Genomic DNA, 6,384 nt, shown 5'->3' on the forward strand with positions numbered 1-6,384 from the left:
GAGAACTCACACAAACTCAAGCTTCATCTCTTGATGACCACTTACAAAATGGAGAAGTAACTTTGCAATAGATGCAATCTGGCTGAAGCTTGATTCTCTTCACTTTTTTAAAAAATAATATTCCAGGGGCACCTGGGTGGCTCAGTGGGTTAAAGCCTCTGTCTTCGGCTCAGGTCATGATCTCAGGGTCCTGCGATGGAGCCCAGCACTGGGATCTCTGCTCAGCGGGGAGCCTGCTTCCTCTTCTCTCTCTCTCTCTCTCTCTCTGCCTCTCTCTCTGCCTACTTGTGATCTCTGTCTGTCAAATAAAATAAAATTAAATTAAAATAATATTCCAAAATTTTATCTTAAAAGTTAGATTTAGAGTCAAAAAAACAAATAATATGGATTTTTAAATATGGTCCTCTCTGCTGCCCATAGGAAGGCTGTTGGATACGAATGAGTGGGAAGTGTGGGGAAGGATCATTACAGGCTTGGGACATACCACACACGGATCATCTGTGCAAAGGCAGAGAAAGGTTTGGCCTCTTTGTGCCCTAAATTTTTCATAGGAGCACCTCCTATCTTGTTCTGCTTTCAAGTCCCCAGGCCTTGCCTCAGCATCTCCCAGCCCCACACAACTGCCATCACATATCCTTCCCTTGGTCAATCTCTGCAGAGCCCTGTCCTCACCCCAGACTTAGACTCCCGGCACTGCTTGTCTCATTCGTCCTACACACGTGTGCCAAGTGACGCTCTATTCCAAGCCCTGACTTCGTATTTTTACTTCCGTGTCATGTCCCTCCCCACCACCACCGCCATGTTCAGTCACTGCTTCAGATGGTACCACCAGTTAAGGAACTGGTCCAAAGTCACATAACCAAGAATGGGCAGAGGAAAGAGTCGAAGCAAAACGGAAGCTCTGCCCGGCACGTGGTGCCAGCTCGGGAGTTTATGACATTTATGTTAGGAGGGTTTTTCCTCTCCCGTGCCTGTTTTTTCCTTTCTTCATCAAGGAAGTTTCCTGAAGGACAAGGTCAGTTGAAAATAAAACAGAGTACTAGGTACTTTAAGCTAGTGGATATTCTAAAAGATAAAGCCTTACTACAGATGAAAGGAGTGTTCTGCTGTCTTAAAATTAATGAATACTACATAAAATGTGATGTGTAGTCACCTCTGTATTTATATCCACATGAATTTTCCTTCCTCTGCCCATGTATTTTAGCCATTGGTCATGATGAAGATCAGAGTAATTAGCTTATCCACAGAAGCCCATTTTTAGAAAACACTGTTAATTTGGAGAATATGCCTCCTGAACACAGAGAACAGGCCTCATTCCCCTTCCAGGATCAGGCCTGGATGAGGGCAGTGGGGGAAATAACTGAATACTAATTTTGGCAAGGTCTATTGTCAAATTTCTCTCACTTTCACAATCCACATGAACAATTTCTGTTTTCTCCGTTGACACGATTGCACGTGTATTCATGTTCAGAGTGTGTAAGAAGACCAACCAATAGTGCCTTCCACACATCCCTGCATTGGCATCCGGACCATCTTTTGCTGACTCTCCTTGAACCCGCATAGTAAAGACACACAGCCCGGAGAAAACCCAAGGGCCTTCAGCAACCACCTGAGCAAGCCCACGGCTCCCTGTCACTGATGGGGAGAAGCCTTTGCCTCTGGGAGGCCAGGCACAAGCCACCTGCCCACGCACTCCAAGGTAGAAGCACTAGCAGACAGAGTCTCTGTTGAACACGTGCCATGCCCCACCCCAGCTCAAGCTGACTTTAAACACCTGGGTAATGACCCCAGGAGGGTGCACGGTTCCTGCTACTGCCATGCCAGGTCAATGCACGCAGTGGATAGAGGAAGCTCCTAGTCCATCTCCCTGCTCCAAAAATGCATTTAATATATTGTCTTCAGATATTATATTGATCAGAACTGATACTACACTTGATCTCAGCCAAAAGGCTGGCAAGCAAGCCACATAAACAATTGAGAGGTGAACGTTTTCCAAGGCTGCGGGCATAATAAGCATTGCCTGCAGAGAAAGAATTCTAAGCTCTGCTTACATAAAGAGAATTAATGAAAATCAGAGCACGTCCTTTAAGTAACATTAGGAAACTTGGCAGACGTGAACAATTTCCTCTGTCCCCTTATTACAATGTTACAGCCATTGTCTCATTTTCTGATAAATCATAAGTACACTCTGCTCTCTGGGAGTAACTTTTGTTCTCACGATGTTGTAAATGCGAGAGTAGAGTCAAATGTTCAGTCTGTGGGAGGTTCGTAGTGGAACACAGCCATCTCCCCACAGACACCGCCTGTCTTATTCAGGTGTTGGGCAGGAGGCCAGAACAAGCCAGGGAGGGGAGAGACACCACCAGGGAATTCCCACTACCCGGGTCTCCTTTCCTTGCAGCCTGACCATGGCTGAAGAGTTTCATGGTTCAGCTAATTCTTCCCCACCCACCAGCCCTCTCCTTCCAAAAAGGGGCTGGGAAGCAGCAGAGGTTGCTGGTCCTTGCCCATCCTTAAATAAGGAATATGTAAGGAATGTGGTCCCTGGGAAGAACCAAGCCATGCATAGCTTCTCCGGGTAGCTTAGCTTAGTTTCTTAGTTTCTTCTGGACTTGAGTTTGCCTTGCTAGCCAGAAAACCCTCAACCCCTGCTGACTCAACAGGTCTTTTTGTCTCCATAAAGGCTGGAGCTTAAAGAAATCAGTTGTAACTTCCCAAACCAAAGGAATAGTATTAGAGGTATCGTCAACTAGTAAATCACTCATGCCCTAACACACAGTAGGACTACCTATGTTGCCTGTTCAATGGGCTGCCAGCACATACTTGGGTAAATATGCCCAGAACACTAAAGAAATGTGTAAAACAAATGATCTCTTTTAACCTGTCCTCGAACAAATATGCAAAAATGCCTTTGCTCACTATCCTCAAACATTCGATTTCCTGTTTCAACACACTGCTCAAGACGTTATGTGCTGGGGTAGAAGACAGAAACAGGGAGCAGATGCTGAGACCTGTCCTCTGGAGTAACACAGCTCAAGGAGCTGGAGCTTGCAGGTAGCATGGTGTTTAAAGGACAGGAAATATGTCTGGATTATGCTTTAGGTTTTTATTCTCCCCTTCTCTAGAAGCATAATATAGGTACTTGATGTGCCTTACCTGAAGTAGAACAGAAAAGGAAAAGAGAAGAGTTGGGGGCTGAAGAAGTGGTTCAACTTTCAGGTCCTCGTGGCAGTCTATTTGAGAAAAAAACAGTCTGGAAAGATGCATGCGGATCATGAGATGGCTAACTGAGCAATCGGATTCATCAGAGAACTCCCGCTCTGTGACTATGAACCCAGAACTATGGGAGCCGGCAAGCGTGCAGGATCCCAGAGTGGACTGGAGGAGAAGCCTGGCAGGGTCTGACCCCCAAAAGGAGTCAGGATGTTGTTAAGACCTCACCAAGGTCTAGGAAGAAAGCCAAGCTTAATTAAGCTTAATCCATGGTGAGAAATCATTCCTTAGACCCGGTTTCCTTTTAAACATACTCTCTTGAACTTGTCTTTAAGCTAGGATGAACTCTGTCATCTGAATGCTGTCCCGGTTCCGCTAAACTCTGCTGGAGTTCGGACCTTACCCTAGCATCTATGTGTGTGTGTGCACATACGCACCAATGCGGTCTTCCTGTTCGAGATGCCAGGTCGAATTTACAGAGTTCTATATTTTAGGAAACGAAGCCTTCTGTAGGTTAAAGCCACAATCATAAACATTTAAAGCGATGTTAAAGTTTAAATCTAGTCCCCTAGTACCTGCATTCATTGCTCTGACCGCTACACTTTGATAAATAGAGTCTTGAGACCTACTCAGTTTTCATTCCATTTCCCTCATGACAACATTCAATTTGATGTAGAGTAAAAAACACAACAAACCAAAACAAAGCAAAAAACAACAACCCCCCAAACCCTGATGTAACAATAAGTAGGCTGTCCGCAAACAAATATAATATAAAGTATTTAAAATAATATAAAGTATCAGGCCAAGTAAAAAACCCTTACTGAGGGTAACTCTGATGAAAACAAAAGGATAGTTCAGGTCAGAGAGGTTTCCATGCAAAATTTTAAAATCTCCTTTCCTGGTTAGGTGGGAAAATGGGATTTTGTGCACAAATAGCCTTGTCAAACAACTCCTTTTGTGTTTCTTTTTCTTTTTTTTTTTCCCAAAGATTTTATTTATTATTTATTTGAGAGAGAGACAGAGAGAGAGAACATGAGTGAGAAGAAGGTCAGAGGGAGAAGCAGACTCCCCATGGAGCTGGGAGCCCGATGTGGGACTCGATCCCGGGTCTCGGGGATCATGACCTGAGCCGAAGGCAGTCGTCCAACCAACTGAGCCACCCAGGTGCCCCACTTTTGTGTTTCTTTTTAGAGAGAGATGAATTATCTTCTTTAAAATGTTCCAAAGGGAGGGTGGGGAAACATCCCATAGATGGACAGCCACTCCCAGCTGCATGCCCTAGAACTCAGGATTTGTGCTTCAGAAATTATCATCTCATAAAGACGGTGGTTAGCTACTAGTGAGACTGATTTCTTTAAATGGTCAGCTAAGCCTTCAATTGCAGTCCAGATGTATTTTTGTCTTCCTCTAGCTCTACTGTGAATTATTTAAAGCAGCATACTCCACAATTTGAATGTGGCCCACATTTTAAACCAAGCTCACCAAAATAATAACACTCGATGTACTTATTTCCATTTAATAGAAATATTTCTATAAATTCCTAATAGGACTGAAAGGCGGTATGAAGCAAAGGACAAAAATATTTCTAAAAATTCATTTTATCCCAGGAGAAATTACTCTTTCTACAAAAATATCATGCAAATATTTATTTGCAAGGAATTCTAAGCATGTCTCTAGAAAACCACATTTGTAATCAAACTAGTGGGGCTGTTTAAAAAGACTCTCCACCAAACTGGTGGTTCTTTCATGTTTTTTTAAATTACTTTTGTAGAAATGCATTGTGTAGGGAAAGCTCTACATGATTCTTAACTGGATAGGGAATTTTCATTTTTAGAAAAGTAAAGATGTGTTCCAGTATTACTACAGTTGATTGGGACTGGTTCTTCCAGTAACTAAGGGATCTCCTACAGAGACAAATTTTCTAGAAAAGGAACAAAATGGAAAAGAAGAAAGTTTCGACCTTAGGATCTAAACCTTGGATGTTCTTCTCTGCCTTCTCTGAATTATAAGGAACATTTTCCAGGTCAAACAATAATTTACGAGCCCTCCCAGAGGTCTTTGGTTTCATGACACTGGCTTGTAAGTCTTTCAATCTTCTCCAAGGCAATTCTGAGCAAAATTCTGAAGTATGCCCTGTATGTTTGAGAATACCCATGCCATTTCCCTTGGCTCTACCCCAATCTTTTGTGCAATGGCCTTGTAAAAATTATAACAGGCACCCATCCAACCAACACAGCCATCCACACCCAACCAATTTATATATAAATCTAAATTTGTATTTCTGTACATGTTAGACTTACTCTGTTCTATTTTGACAGTATTGTCTTGTGGTGTCATAAAGATTAATGTCTCTACTGAAGAGAGTGACTATTTCTGTGATAATTACCTGGGGGAGAGGAAAGTCCTACGACAGAAAACTGGACCTTGGAAGACAGGCCCTAAATGTATTCATTCCTTCATTCAATGAGTATTTATTGACTGCGTGCCGCACGCCTAGCTGTGTTCTCCAGCCTGAACCACAGCCCAAACTAGAGACTGACAGGGGAGGCAAAATTTTACTTCACCTTTGAAGGGTTCTTTTTGGCTGGACCTGAGACTCAAATTGACATGGACAAAAATCAATAGGAGAAAGACATACAAATCCATTAAATAACATAGGTTTTGCGGGATGTGGAAGCATTTGTAAAGAATGAAGATACAGGGGCACCTGGGTGGCTCAGTTCGTCAAGCAGCTGCCTTCGGCTCAGGTCATGATCCCAGGGTCCTGGGATCGAGTCCCACATCGGGCTCCTTGCTCAGCAGGGAGCCTGCTTCTCTCCGCTGCCTCTGCTTCTCTGCCTGCTTGTGTGTACTCTCTCTCTCTCTGGCAAACAAATAAAATCTTTTTTAAAAAATAAAAATAAATTTTAAAAAAGAATGAAGATACAAAGAAATGGCAAAATCTATTTGCTTTTTTATATTAGGTTGAACAGAGAAACAACTCTGGAAAAGTGACTATACTATGTGGAAGGCCCTAAAAAAAAATTTTTTTTTTCATAAGTCTCGTTTATGTAGAATTCTCTCTCAACTTCTCATCCTGGGGAAGAATGTGATTTTCCCTCTGGTGTAAGGAGGATATCTTTCATCCAGGAATTTTATGTCCTGTTTTTAAGAAAAGTAAGGAAGGACAGA

General features: G+C 42.8%; 1 pseudogene; it reads right to left on the minus strand.

The window, feature by feature from the left end:
- Nucleotides 1-1,790: 1,790 nt before the first annotated feature.
- On the minus strand, nucleotides 1,791-1,962 carry LOC132008516 (U2 spliceosomal RNA; annotated as a pseudogene).
- Between the last annotated feature and the right edge of the window lie 4,422 nt (nucleotides 1,963-6,384).

The sequence above is a fragment of the Mustela nigripes genome, chromosome 1 (assembly GCF_022355385.1).
Source record: "Mustela nigripes isolate SB6536 chromosome 1, MUSNIG.SB6536, whole genome shotgun sequence".
NCBI classification, from domain to species: domain Eukaryota; kingdom Metazoa; phylum Chordata; class Mammalia; order Carnivora; family Mustelidae; genus Mustela; species Mustela nigripes.